The sequence below is a fragment of the Rhinolophus hipposideros genome (assembly GCF_964194185.1).
Source record: "Rhinolophus hipposideros genome assembly, chromosome: 10".
Taxonomy (NCBI): Eukaryota; Metazoa; Chordata; class Mammalia; order Chiroptera; family Rhinolophidae; genus Rhinolophus; species Rhinolophus hipposideros.
In genome coordinates this window covers 21,191,340-21,205,680 of record NC_138056.1, presented here as the reverse complement: position 1 = coordinate 21,205,680, position 14,341 = coordinate 21,191,340, and the positions used below count along the sequence as shown (strand labels likewise).

Genomic DNA, 14,341 nt, shown 5'->3' with positions numbered 1-14,341 from the left:
GGGAACTGCGTGGAGAGCCAGGCCCAAAGAGAACTGAGGCTGTTGAATTGTGTCACCTTGTCAGGAGGCTGGAGGGTCGAGGGGCTTCACCTCTCCCCTGCGCGGTGGGATCTGCCCTGGAAGAAGGAACCAAATCAGGTAACACAGGAGAGAGGCGGATAGCTGTTGGTGGGGGTCGGGGGGCTGGAGGCAATGGCTGAGGGTCCCACCCCAGGAGAATGGGTTTCTGGGTTTAAGACATTCTGTGTGCTTGAGAGCCACTGCCTTCTGCTAAACAAATAAACAAACAAAAGTACCTGAGGTCACTCTGTCTGACCCCTATTCAATGCCTCTGATGTCCTTTGGTGACCAGAAACCTCAGGCCCCATGTAAGTTCATTGAGATGATTGTTTCATTAATAACAGCTGCTATTATTAAGCTCTTCCTATATCTGCTGTATCTGTATACACATTACTTATGTATCTTACTATATGGATAGCAAGTATAGGGAACACTTATACAATGTGCTTCCCATTCTTGCTTGATTCAAACCCAGGCAGCCTGGTTTAAGAATCTGTGCTTTTCATCACCATGCTCCTCGTGTAAGGTTCTTTAGAAGAAATCAAGTTCATCACAAGGTTTCACTTTGAGAGGCTGTGATATATAATGATAATTATGAGTATTGAGTCCTCTGCCAGGCAATATTCTAAGTGTTTCCACCTATTTCCTCATTTATCTCACATAGTAACCATGTTGGATGGGTACTTTTATTATCTCCATTTTGTTGATGAGGAATTTGAAGTACAGAGAAGTTGAGAAACTTGCTCGGGGTCACACAACTGTCAAGTGAGAGCCAGAATTTGAGCTCAGGGCTCTCAGGCTTTATGTGAATGTAAAGCCCTCCCAGCCCCGTGGCTGGTTTCAGTTATTCTCCTTGGCTGGCTCACTAGAAATGGAGGGTGTTGTTTTGTCTCTGGCTTCGGAGAACATCTGTACCATGGGTTGCAGCTTGAGGAATGCAGCTGCTCTTAAATGGTTTGTCTGTTGTCGTTAGCTTTTGTCTCGCTCAAAGAAGATGGAATTGCTCGATGGTGACAGGGGAGGAATTTGGAATGATAATTGCTCAAGGAATGCCATCGTTTATTTGGACAGAGACTGGGCTAAGTTGCCACATATATAAGAGGACATATGTTAAATAAACAGGACTCATAAGGTTCAACTTTATTTTTACCTATCACTGCCCCTAAATTTTTTTCAATGGAACCACACTCTTTCATTGCCCGGGGATGAAAATTAAGGCTGGTTCATGACTTTTCGGTTTGTGTTTCTCATTCCAACACTGTCTCAATTCAGCAACTGATTCCAGGTCTGTGGAATAACCCAGACCTTCAAACTTAGTTTCAAATGGAGACTCCTCGTCCTCCTCCAACTAGGGCCTGGAGTTGGGAAAGGCAGTCTGCGGTGAGTCTCTCACTTCCCACTTTATGCTTCCATCTGGCTCACTGTGGGGACAGAGCCCCAGAAAGCAATTTCCAGGCTCTCGGCCTCATGTGGAGAGGTGCTGGCTCAGATAGTGGATGGCCGTCAGCTGTGGCTGGTTGGCCATCAGCTGTAGCCATTAAGCCATTGGTCACTGATATAACTGCCTCGGCTATGGAGGGGAGCTGAGGAGAGTGGAGGAAGAGACTGAAGGAGAGTAAGGAGAGTCAAGGAGAGTTGGTCGGTTGGCAGCAAAGCGGACAGCAGGTTGCACGTCGTGTAAACCCAGCCTCCAGTGAGACCATAGTGGTATGACTTCCCTACCTATGGCTCCATGGGTGTTCCTTTTTGGCCTCACCATGTCCTGCGTTCTTATGTGGGGTGCGGGAGCAGAGACCCCGCAGGCCGCCCCGCGGACACCCCACACGACACATGACGTAGTCGGCAGGATATGGTGTCAGCTGAAACTCTAAGGAATATACTGGAGCAGTTTACACGTATAAAAGCTCAGTTTCGTAAGCAGCCTATGCTGCTGGCCAAAACCTACCAAAGCATGGTGGAGCGGTTTGTGCGTGTGAGAGCCCAGCTTCGGGAGGCCCGTGAGAAGCGACACTGGGAACGGGAGGCGCGGTCTGCCTGAGAGACTCAAGCCTCCAGCTGGCACACCACCTTCTTGGCCATGGAAGGCGTTGCCCTTATTTTGGTGATATGCTGCGGCCTTAGGCTCCGAGGCTTGTGGATATCTTTGTGGAGGCCTCCACCCACTCAGACACCTGGCGCAGTGAGCAGGATTCCGACCAGGTAGGAATGGAGTCTGACTCTGGGCAGGAGGATGTGTGGCCCCCGCACAGTGTGTGGTGCTCGGTGGCCACTGTTCTCAGGAGTTGGACCCCAAGGAGGGGTGGGAGGACATGGACGGCTCTCGGCCAGCATGGAGAGGGCCCTGCAAGCTCTGACTGAGCAGTTGCCGAAGGAGGAGAAGGCTACAGCCAGCCACATGGGCTGGATGTTCCTCAGGGCCTTGAATCATAACACGGAAAATGCGCTTAATGAAATGGCCCAGGTGCTGGACCAGGTGTCCCGGTTGGAGGCGCTGGAAGCCCGGTCCGCCTGTTAGAAGAGGGGCCCCACAGTGGAGACAATGTAGCTCCCAACCCCCAAGCCCGGCCAATCTTGAAGCAAAGGGTAAAACGTGAGCAACCTTTGGGCCCCGGGGGCATTGCTGCCGGCAACCCAGCTGTGACTGAGTTCACAACCTACACTCCTTACACTCCCACTGAGTTGCAGGAGCTGGGGGGGCGGTGCAGACAGTGCCCTGGAGAGCCAATCTCGGCTTGGCTACTACGTTTATGGGATGAGGGAGCAGACAACATTCTCTGCTCCCCAGGCGAGATGGAAAAGCTAGCCTTTGTGACAGTGCATCCATCCCTGCGACAGAGGTTACAGAACTGCCATAGGTTGACCCATGACCAGGGCAACCACTCTCTAATGGAGTGGCTCACTGCTGCAGTACGCACAGTATGGGGACAGGCTAGTGAACTGCCAGGCGCTGTGAGTCAATGGCATTCATATACGGAACTCATGCAAATTATCCGTAAAATGGGATGTCCTGAGAGTCCTGAATGAGAGACCAAGGAAGGGAGGACCGGCACCAGTAGGAGCTCTGCTACATCGAACGGCCGCTCCCATTCAATTACAAGTTACCACCAGTGAGACTCTGTTAAAGCCAGGCTACGGCAGGAATGGAAACATTTTGCTGCCAGCACCCACATGCTTGAAAGCAGGGGAACGGCAGCAGTGGACTTGGCCCTGGCAGGTCAAAAGTCCTTACTGTCGATGGTTGGGCCTGATAGCCCCATGGGGGCCGGTTTGACTCATGATTTGCAAGTGACACCAGGGGTGGTGGCTGAGTGGCCACCGCAAGTGACTGTAGTATACGGAGGTCCCGATACTGGGATGATTTTGCAGGGAACCTATGTGCTCTCACTATGGCCTATTATGGGGTCCCCTGTACTGTTACATGTTGAAACTATGCAAGGGACCCCAAGCACTGCCATAAAGGTCTGGTACCACAAACCGGGAAAGGTGCCAGTGGCAGCGACCCTCCTTTCCCAGGACAAAGCTAGCGTGTATCCTCCCAAATGGAAGGGATTTGCCATTGTTGGTTCCTAAGACTACCGTTTCTTTTCGTCCATAGGTGTCAATAGTCTAATATGGCACAGGGACTCTCGTGGGAGACGCTTGTTGTGTAGATTATGAGGCGAGAACCTGTAGGGGTGGAGTGTGGGGACAGAGCCCCAGAAAGCAGTTTCCAGGCTCTCGGCCTCATGTGGAGAGGTGCTGGCTCAGATAGTGGATGGCCGTCAGCTGTGGCTGGTTGGCCGTCAGCTGTGGCCATTGAGCCATTGGCCACTGATATAACTGCCGTGGCTGAGGGGAGCCAAGGAGAGTGAAGGAAGAGACTGAAGGAGAGTGAAGGAGAGTCAAGGAGAGTTGGTCGGTTGGCAGCAAAGCGGACAGCAGGTCGCACGTCATGTAAACCCAACACCCAGTGAGACCATAGTGGTATGACTTCCCTACCTATGGCTCCGTGGGTGTTCCTTTTTGGCCTCACCATGTCCTGCGTTCTTATGTGGGGAGCGGGAGCTGAGACCCCGCAGGCCGCCCCGCCGGACACCCCGCACGACACTCACTGAGGATTCTGACCCTTGGCTGGGAGAGGAGGGGAGGAGAGTGAGCAGAGAAAGAAAGGGAGCCGGAAGTTCTTACTTGGTAAATACTGTCGTAAGTTGGCATCTCACTGGCTATGCCTGGTGGGTATTTAAACCTGATTCTTTATCTCTCGGCACAATTGTGAGGATTCTTCAGTGAACACCTTTCTTCCTCATCTTTGGGGATTTCTGAACTGCCAGTCCCTTGAAGGTGGTTGCTTAGGACTCTTTCCTGAGTCCCCTGGCATCTGAACGGTGCTATATTAGTTTGCTAGGGCTGCCATAACAAACATCACCAAAAAAAAGCGAACCAAATGGATTTGCCTTTTACACATTGAGCTCTGAGGCCACACAGGGACACATTGGAGGTGTCAAGACTCAGGGAGTTGGATGAGTGAGGATGAAGGGCCAAACCGAAGCCCTGGCCTCAAGAATGGACATGGGGAGGGGTTAGGCCAATGTGGGAACTGTGTGGGGTCAACAGAGGTAAACATTTAGAATGCCCCACTGGTTTCTAACTTGGGACACTGAAGTGATGCTGTGCCATTACCAAGGTGTGTGTGTGTGTGTGTAAGTGTCTGTGTGGTATGTGTAAGTGTGTGTGTGTGTAGGGGGCCAGCTGGCCTGAGACCGGAGGAGGCTGAGAGCCCTTCTTAGGAGGAGGGATTGGGGCAGGAGAGTTGTTCTTTCTCTCAACAAATATGTCCTGAGGGCCTGCCAGGAGCTAAGTGCTGGGAAGAGGAAAGTGAAGGGGACACATTCCATTCCTCTCAGAGCTTCCAGGCTGATGGAGGAAAACAGATCAGTAAAGAAGCAATTCAAATGCAATGTAACAGAAGGACTCTACAGGAGTTAGGGAAGGGCTGGAAAGTTTGGATATCGACCAAGTATTTAGTGACATGAGAGAATGATTCATTTTTCTTAAGGTGTGATTATGATATTGTGTTTTAGGTGAGAGGATACCCCTCAGCTTTTTTTCGTTTTCAGAGGTGCAAGTGGAAATTTTGGGGGGTAAAAGGTCATGATGTCTATAATTTACCCAGAAACAAAATAAATAAATGCCGAGAGAATGAGAAAGCAAATCTGGTGAAACATTATCAATGGCTGGGAATAGATGAGTGCTCTTTGTACTATTTTAGTATTCTTTTGGCTTTGGGCTTTCTGTGTGAAATCTTTCCTAATAAAAACACTTAAAAATACAAAGTAGCCAGTGCATTGATGGGACATAAGGGTGCAGGGGGAACACAAAGAAGGGGCCCCTAATTGGAATTGGATGAGGGAGAGATGCTTCCCAAAGAAAATATCATCTAAGTGCTGAGAGATGAGTGGTTGACAGGCAGGGGGATGAAAAGAACGTTGGGGAGAAGGCACCAGGCAGAGGGAATGGCCTGTGTGAAGCCCTACTAGCCTGTTTTGCTGGAGGAACAGGAAGACATTTAAAGTGAGTGTAGAATGCAAAGCAGGGGAGTTACCAAGAAGTGAGAAAGGAAAGGTGAGCAGGTCCGACACAGCTGTGAGATTGGGGGGGAGTTTGGACTTTGTCCTGTCACTAGTGTAAGCAGGGGGATTGCGTGTCAGAAAGACGTAGCTGATGAGTACTGAGCTGGTCGGGTCTGGCCGCCACTGCTCTAAGGCTTCCTCTATTTTAATTCACTGAATCCTCACTGTGGTTTTTCCAGGTACCTACGAATTAGAATCTCTGTTATAGACATGAGGCAAACTCAGGCACAGAAGACTGAAGCAAGCTGCTCAAGGTTGCAAATCTGGAGGAACTTGGAAGAGCCAGGATGGGACCCAGGCTGCCTGGCTCCTGTACCCATGCTCTTAACTGTAGGCAACCCTGCCTGTCAAATCCAGTTTGCTGTCTGTGGAGAGGAATGGGAGGAAAGCAGAACTTGAGGCAGAAAGACTGCTCAGGAAGCAGCTGCTCAAGCCTGAGCACATGGAGATGGATAACAAACATCACCAGGTTCTCAGAGGAAGGTGAGGTGCCGGAAGGAGGGCATTGCAGGTGGAGGGACTGGCATGAAAAAGGCATGAAAAAGCATAATGTGCTTGGAGACCTGCAGGTGGTTTTGAATGGCCAGAGATCCAGGGGGTTGGGGAAGTAGGAGTCAGAACAGGGAGAAGAAAGGCGGTGGGGAGCTGCCAGCTTAGGACCTGAGGCTGGATAGGGAGGCTGGACCCAGGGTGGGGTAGGAGGGGGGACACACAGGACGTCAAGAAGAAAAGTTATTTTAGAGTGAAATCAACAGGACTCGGTGATTGAACAGTCGTGTGCAGGGCGAGTCAGAGATGATGCCCAAGCCATACCCCCCTGAGAACTGGCCCCATCTGGGCATGAGAAATGGGACATAGTCAGAGAAGGTGGCAATGTCTGAGTCATAAACATGGAGAGGGTATTCGTAGACCGCTAGCATCACCTTCATCTGTGAGTGGCAGCCTGCTGTACACCCAACTTGCATTTCTCTTATCCTGACCTCTGCTAACCAATATTTGTGGTGCACCGTGCTAGTTTCATGGTCAAATTTTGTCATCTGCAACTGTTGTCATCTGTAGGTCATTCCTGTACCCTAAGTGTACTGTCCCAGTTGAGCCACAGCCCTGGTCCCTTTTCTAATTGTCTCCCAACGCACCCAGCCATTAGTCTTGGATGACGTGAACACTTGTGCTGTGTCACCTTGATCCTTGGGCCTCTTTAGAGGGCTTAGTGGGGACAACAAATTAAACAAATATTGAAAAATGGTAGAAAGAAAAAATACTTGGCTCTGTCCTTCTAATGCTTATTGATTTTTAAGATCTTCTCAGGCATGAAAACAAGATTCACTGCTGGCATCTTGACATTCGATTCCTGTTAACTGGAAAAGTAGCTTATCAATCATAGTGGGGGTACCCTCCAGGAGTGGCCTGTCTGCCCGCCAGCTCATCAACCCCAGAAAAGGGGCTTGGCTAGGAAGTGGTTGTACTCACTTGATGTGAGAGCCACTGCTGCCCTGGGGGGTCCTTGCGTGTCCTGGGAAGCCACTGAGACCACTGCTCAGTTCCAACCCCAGTCCTCTGGGGGCCTCTGCTTTTCTCTCGCAAAGGCCCCAATTCCAGGTATGTGTGTGTGTGTATGTGTGTGTGTGTGTGTGTGTAACATGATATAACAACTAGGTGAATTCATGCATAGAGAGCTGGCTCTCCAGAGTAAAACACGAGCTATTCTGTGTATACACATAGTCCTGCCTTCCATTCCACTCTCCAAAGGCATTGTATATTTAACAGCAAATGTTTATTTAGCTGTTACTCTGTGCTACTACATCCTGTTCTAGGTGTTGGTCATACAGCAATGAACAAAATGAAAAACATCCCTGTTCTCCTGGAACTTACTTTCTAGGGAACATTGTGAGGAATTTGGTGTGAAGCCTTGTAATTCATTGCCTCTATTTCTATCTCTATCTCCCTATATATCTACCTCTATATCCATATCTATACCTACAGGTTCATGTTATACACATAATTCTGTGACTTTCTTTTTTGACTAACAGTGTGTCTTGGAACTCCACATCAGCAAAAATGGACCTTCCTCATTCTTCTACGTCTGTATACTATCCTCTGTAGGGATAAACCTCTACAGATAGACATACAGGCTGTCCTATGTTTCCCCCTGCAAGTGGTGCTGCAGCAAACTTTTGTCTGCATATATTGCTGTACATACAAGAGTCTGTACAGTTACTCAGTAACTAGGGCTCATTTAATTACTTTCTCTATGCCTCGGTTTCTTCATGTATAAAATGAAGATAAGAATAGTGCCTCCCTCTATTAGGGAATGCAAACTAACCACAAAGAGACGTCACTTCACATCCGGTAGGACGGCTATAATAAAAAAGGCAGAAAATAACAAATAATGGTTGGCAAGGATGTGAAGAAATTGGAATTCTGTACAGGACTGGTGGGAACCACTTTGAAAGGATGTTTGATACTCCTCAAAAGGTTAAACGTAGAATTACTATATGACCCAACAATTCCGCTTCGATGTATCTATTCGTGATAAATGAAACCATATCTACACAAAACTGGTACACACATATTCATAGCAGCATTATTCTTAATAGCCCAAACTAGGGAAACCCAAATGTCCATCAAATGACGAACAGGTCAACAAAATGCAGTATATGTACACAATGGACTATAATTCAGTTTTAAAAATACATGAAGTAGCGATATATGCTACAACCTGAATGAATCTTAAAAACATTATGCTGACCGAAAGGACAGCCAGGTACAAAACACCACACTCCATGGTTCCATTCAAACGAAATGTGCAGAGTAGGCAAATTCATAGACAAAGCAGATTGGTGTTTTCCAGGGGTTTGAGGGGTTGAGGTCATGTTGAGTGACTGTTAATGGGTACAGGGCTTCTTTTGGGGGTGATGAAATGTTCTAAAATGGATTGTGGTAATGGTCACACAACTCTGAATATACTAAAAACCATTGAATTGTGCACTTTAAATGGATGAATGGTATGGTATGTGAATTGTATCTCAAAAGAGGTGTTATAAAAAAATTAATAGTACCTCCCATGGGTTGTGGGGATAAGCTGAGATGGCATGATAATGTGTACAATAGTAGCTGGCATTCTGTAACTTCTAAGAACCTACTGCTCTTGTTTCTAGAGAATGGATGCCTAGAAGCAAACATTTAAGCCAAAGAGTTGGTATATATTTTAAATTTTTTGCAAAGATTCTGCAGAGTTGCCTTCCAAAAAATTTCTTCACCAGTTCACCCTCAGTAGTTGTAGAAGGATGCCTGTTTTTTTCTTGTCTTCTTTTCAAAGAAACTCCCACCAAAAAGTCTGGAAGAACACATACCAGTCAATGTTCACATTGGGAAATGGGATCATGTGTGAATTTTCTTTGCTTTTTCCTATATTGCTTATCTGCATTTTTTTAATGTGTTATGAAACAGAACGTGCAATAATATATTTTGAGGCAAAAAGTGAAAGTATCCTTGTTTACTCTTCTCTGGCTTCAGTGGTTAGGGTAAGAGACCTTCTACTTATAAACCCCCCCTAAAAAGACACAGGTCCTTCCCATTGTGGAGGTTTGATTGCAACTTTCTGGAAGAAACAGCCAGAGGGTGACAACTGTGAACTTAGGGAAGTACATAATTGCAATTGTTTAGCCCAGGCTTGCATTTTCTTGATAGATGACAGCAAAAAGCCCTCTAAAAAAACTAATACCTGTGAGTCATTTGCCTGCATTCCAGGCACCAGACACTGTAGGTTTTCAAGTGGTTCATATACATTGTTATTTTATCCTCAGAACAATTCCATGACAGGCACTGGTGCAAAAACGGAGTTAGAGATATAAAGTGATTTGCCCAGAGACACGCTGCTAGTAAGTGGCTGAGGTAGACATTGTTTAAATGACTTTAGCTGTGTGTCAACTCATGAACCAGGATATTTTATTATCTCATTTACAAGTAAGGACATAGCTAGGACAAGTGCCAGGGGAGGTTGATTCAGCTGTTCAATGATGTCCTCAGGACATTGTTCGTTTTTCCACTTCTCTGCTCTGCCATCTTCCAATTGTTTTTATCTTCAGGAATAAATCGGGCTCTAGCAGTGACCTCTAGACATAGCAATGTTCAGAGAAAGAAGAGAGGGTCAGTTTCTTTCTAGAGCTTTCTACTCTGAGTGAAGAAACTTGGTCCAGAAGCGCCTTCCCACTCTTTCCAGCCAGCTTTTCCCACAGGCACACGATTTATCTCATTGGCCCGTTCTAAGTCACTTAGCTATTCCCAAACCAATCACTGGCAAAGGGAATGGAGTTACCGCTAGGCCAATTAGGACTGTCCCTCGGATTTGTACTGAAAGTGGGTCATTCCCCGAGGAGGGGAGTTCCCTGAGCAAATTTAAAATTCTATTCAGAAGGCAGAAGGGGAAATGGATACTGGGTGGAGGAACCAACAGTAGTCAGCATGAGGACAAAACCAAACATATGAAATGTGATCAAAAAATACAGTGAATGTTTACATAAAAAAATTTATTACAGTAAAAGACACATTGCCATTACTCCACCTTAAAATATTCCCCCTTGCTTCTAACACACTTATCCCATCGTTCTTGCCACTTTCTGAAGCAGTTCTGGAAGTCCTCTTTTGGGAGTGTCTTTAGTTGTGCTGTCGTGGCTGCCTCGATGTCCTGAATCAATTCAAAATGCTTTGCTTTCATGATCATTTTGACTTTGGAGAAGAGCTAGAAGTCATACAGTGCCAGATCCAGTGAATAAGGTGGATGAGGACACACCGTAATATTTTTATTTGACAGAACTTGCTGTACCAGAAGCAATGTGTGACACAGAGTATTATCATGATGGAGGAGGATGAAGTAAAGACACTCATGAAAGAGGACTTCCAGAACCTGCTTCAGAAAGTGGCAAGAATGGTGGGCTACGTGTGTTTGAAGAGAGGGGGAATATTTTGAGGAGGATTAATGGCAATGTGTCTTTTACTGTAATAATTTTTTTTACTTAAACATTCACTGTATCTTTTGATCATAACTTATATGCTGTCAAACTCAGGAGTTACTAGTTACTGCACCGTTCTGCATCTTGGCCAAGACTTCCCTTCCATTGCAAGAGTTGATTATTTAGGAGGGAACTTAATAAACCCACATCTGTCCCTGTTCTGTCTGCAGGTCCCATCCTCTATGAGGGAGGGCTTGAAAGCTTGATTTAGGGTAGATCATTAGGAGTGAAGTGGTTGAACTTTTAAATATCCCAGCCTCAAGGAGACGATTTTCATCTTGGGGAACCGCCATGTCACATTCCCTGGGGTCTTTCAGGAAAGGTCCTTTCGGCAGCTTACAGGACTGGCTTGATTAATAGGACAGGATCCTTTTCAGCTTTAGAGGACTTTGGAAAGATGGGTTTGTCCTTCCTGTCTGGGAATCACATTTTTAGCTGATGGGATAGATTTGGAGTATTAGTCAGCAAGTCTTTACTCACCTCACCTCCACCTTAGGACATAGTATACTTCTTGCCCCCCTGACCTTAGTCTTGCCCATTGACTTGCTTAGGTCAAAGGAATGTGAGTGGATTTGACGCTAGCTGAGGCTTTAAGTAATGTTTGCACTGTTTGGCTTCCCTTGCGCTCCTGTAACCATCACGAGAAGAGCACAACTGGGATAGCCACCTCCCCTTGTCTCTGGGCCCCAGAATTAGTCACATGGAACAGAGCCCAACCCAAACTGAAGTAGAGTCTCTCTAGCCAATCTGCAAACCTGTGAGCAACACAAAAAAATTCATATTTTGGTAAGTCACAGGTTTTGATTTTGCAGCAGCGCTGTTGCAATAGCTGACAGCTACAGGTGGTAGTGTTGAGCGTTGCCCAATGGGTACAGATAGTATGGTGGACATGTCCCATCAAAGCAGCCCCTGCGACAGCAAGTGTCGAGTACGGCTCAAGGGGGGAATGAATGGGAGATGTTTTGGTGAGTTTCTTGGAACGGCCCAAAATTCCAAGAAATTTCTATAAACTCTTCTCTGACCCATTTTCACCAAAATAAGCTTCATAGCCAAGAAATTGCTAAACACTGTTTCATCATCAGTGTCCAAACATTATAGAATGTAGTGGAAAGGGCACTGGACATGGTTTGCTTTTGTACCACAGTTCAGCTCATGTCTGTGACTTTGGATAAGTCGTTTAATCTCTCTGAACCTCACCTTCTTCACCTGCAAGTTGGCAGTGATTATAAGAATAAAATGAGCATGTACAGCTGCAGTTTACAAATTGTACTTCTAGAGGAAGTGAGGTAGGCAAGCGAAGGCCAGTAAATGGCACGTTATCAAGCAGATTAACTACAATGGGCTTACTCCTGCTGGAAACACTGAAAACGACATAGAATGCAGTCCTGAGAGTTTTCTCAGTTGGGTGGCTGGGGAGCTGGGTTATTTATTTATACCAACTTTGGTCAGCCGTTGGTTGAAGGTTGCTGAGGTGGCATGGTAGTGGTATTAGCTACTGGGTCCTTCCAGCCTGCCTTGTGCAAAGTGGACACTGGTATCCAGAGAAATCATGAGGCAAAGAAATGCAGAGGCAGGTCATTGAAAGCCAGCTCAGTGTGCCCTAAAATGGTGCCACCCAAGAGAATGTGGGCAGGGCACTCACCGCATCAACTACAGGGTGAAAGGAGGGAGGAAATAGCTTGAGAATGCAGTGACTGAGTTCAGAGAAGTCAAAGGGCATCCACATGTCCTAATTCACATTTTTTAGTGCTAGTCCTATCCAAAGGGGTGGCTGCTTGGCATAGCTGTTGTTAGTAAAAACCTTACAGGGATAAGAGAAGAAAGACAGAGGGTGCCCCCCCAAAAAAATGTATACACATTTTATGAAAGGAAAAAACTGTAATAAAATTATAATAATATATACCAATAACAAAAGATGAATACAAGTCATGTGTCATGTCTTATATGTGTCAATACAAGTCATGTTTTTTTGGCAACCCCGGCATATACCATTTCGTGGTGACCAATCTAACACCAATGTGATGTTTTCACAACTGCAGGCAGGCATGTCTGGCTTGAATGCAGGAGTGCTGGGGAAACAGATGCCCTCGTGGAAAGGACTTGCTGCTTGGCCCCTGATGGCTCAGACAGAGGCAGAGGCCTGCCTGCTTGGCCTCCTCTTGAGTTGGTACATTAGGCTGACTTCAATTGTGTGTCATCTTAATGAGCCCCTTGAAATCATAGTTTAAAAAATGCTCTATGTACATATTACCTAGCTCAAGATGTCACTTTTTTTTTTTTAATGGACTGAAGAGACATGGAATCTTTGGGAACAGATGAACATGGCAGTTCTCCTGGCACAGTAAGCTATTGGTGCAGTGGGGCTGTGCTAAGCAAGTTTTTCTTCTTTGCTCGGATAGAGGGTAGTGGTGGGTAGTGTTGAGATTTGGGGATGCCCATCAACCACTCTCATCACTGAGTTCTAACCAATTGAAATATAGACACAAGGGGTAAAAGTATTGAGTTATAAATAGCAAAAGGTTGGAGATCATCTGAATGTTTGTTCACAAGGGGAAAGTTAAGTGAAAATAGTACATCTATTACAAATGGACTACTGTGCAGCTTTAAAGAAGAATGAAAGTGCTCTCTCAGAACACTCACGTGGAGAGAACTCCAAGAAAATGAGCAGGAATGGGGAGGCAGGTGATAACATCATTTTGTAGTGTCTTCCATATGCATAAAGGAAATTTGGAAGGAATAACAAGAAAACACTAACACGTAGAGCTTGGGAATGGAAACAGGGTGGGCAGGAGACTGCACTGAATACCATTTTGGAGAAAGCATGTAACTATATTGCCTGCAGATATAGAGAGATCTAGAAAATGAGTCAGAGAGGGGAAGACAAAGAGGAGATGGGTTAAATTGTTTGTTTTGCCTCTCGTAGTAAATCATCTGGCTGTCCCTTATCATGACTTTGGGCAAAGAAAAGGACAGATAGGAAAATAGGAGAAAGTACAAGTGAAGAATAGAAGGTGGAGGTGTGTACTCTGCCTGAAGGTGGAGAGGACCACCTCCATCTGCTGATTCTGCCATTGATGTGTTCCCTACATCTCAGTTCACTGGGTGTCATGGAGCAGGTGTGTGGAAATATGACTGCTAAGGTCTGAGGCAGCTGGAGTGCTGCGTAATCTGCTGACACAGCTCTGTATTGTGACCCACTTGGGAGGCAGTATAGGGTGAAGATTAAAAGCATGGGGTCCACTGTCAGAATAAACCGATGTTCGAGTCCTGGTTCGGCCATTAGCTAGATACGTGGGCTTGAGTATCTAATTCATCCCTTCTGTGCTTCAGTTTCTTCACCGGAAAAACAGGAATAAGACTAGTACCCACCTCATTGGTATGAAGCATCACACACAGGGTGCCCCAGACATCTCCTGGCCCACTCTAGACGCTCAGTAGCTTTTGGTGTTTATTTTTACTGGGTTAGTCATTTATTAGGTTGGTGCAAAAGTAACTGTGGTTTTGCAATTATTTTTAACCTTTTAAACCGCAGTTACTTTCACACCAACCTAATATTTATGTGGCCAGCAGCACAGACCCTAAGTCTGTGTACTTAAGAGAGAGTAGTCTACAATTTGTCACCTGGTTTTGGCAACCTGCATCTTTCTGACTTTGCTGGCT

At 46.2% G+C, this 14,341-nt stretch overlaps 1 protein-coding gene across 1 annotated transcript in view; it reads left to right on the top strand.

Annotated features, from left to right (window-relative positions):
* Positions 1–14,341, top strand: part of PRR5L (proline rich 5 like) — a 127,759-nt gene continuing 113,418 nt past the window's right edge. Inside the window, exon 1 of the mRNA XM_081063591.1 lies at positions 1–138. The gene's annotated coding sequence lies outside the window, so the exon portion shown is untranslated. The remainder of the gene's footprint in view (positions 139–14,341) is intronic.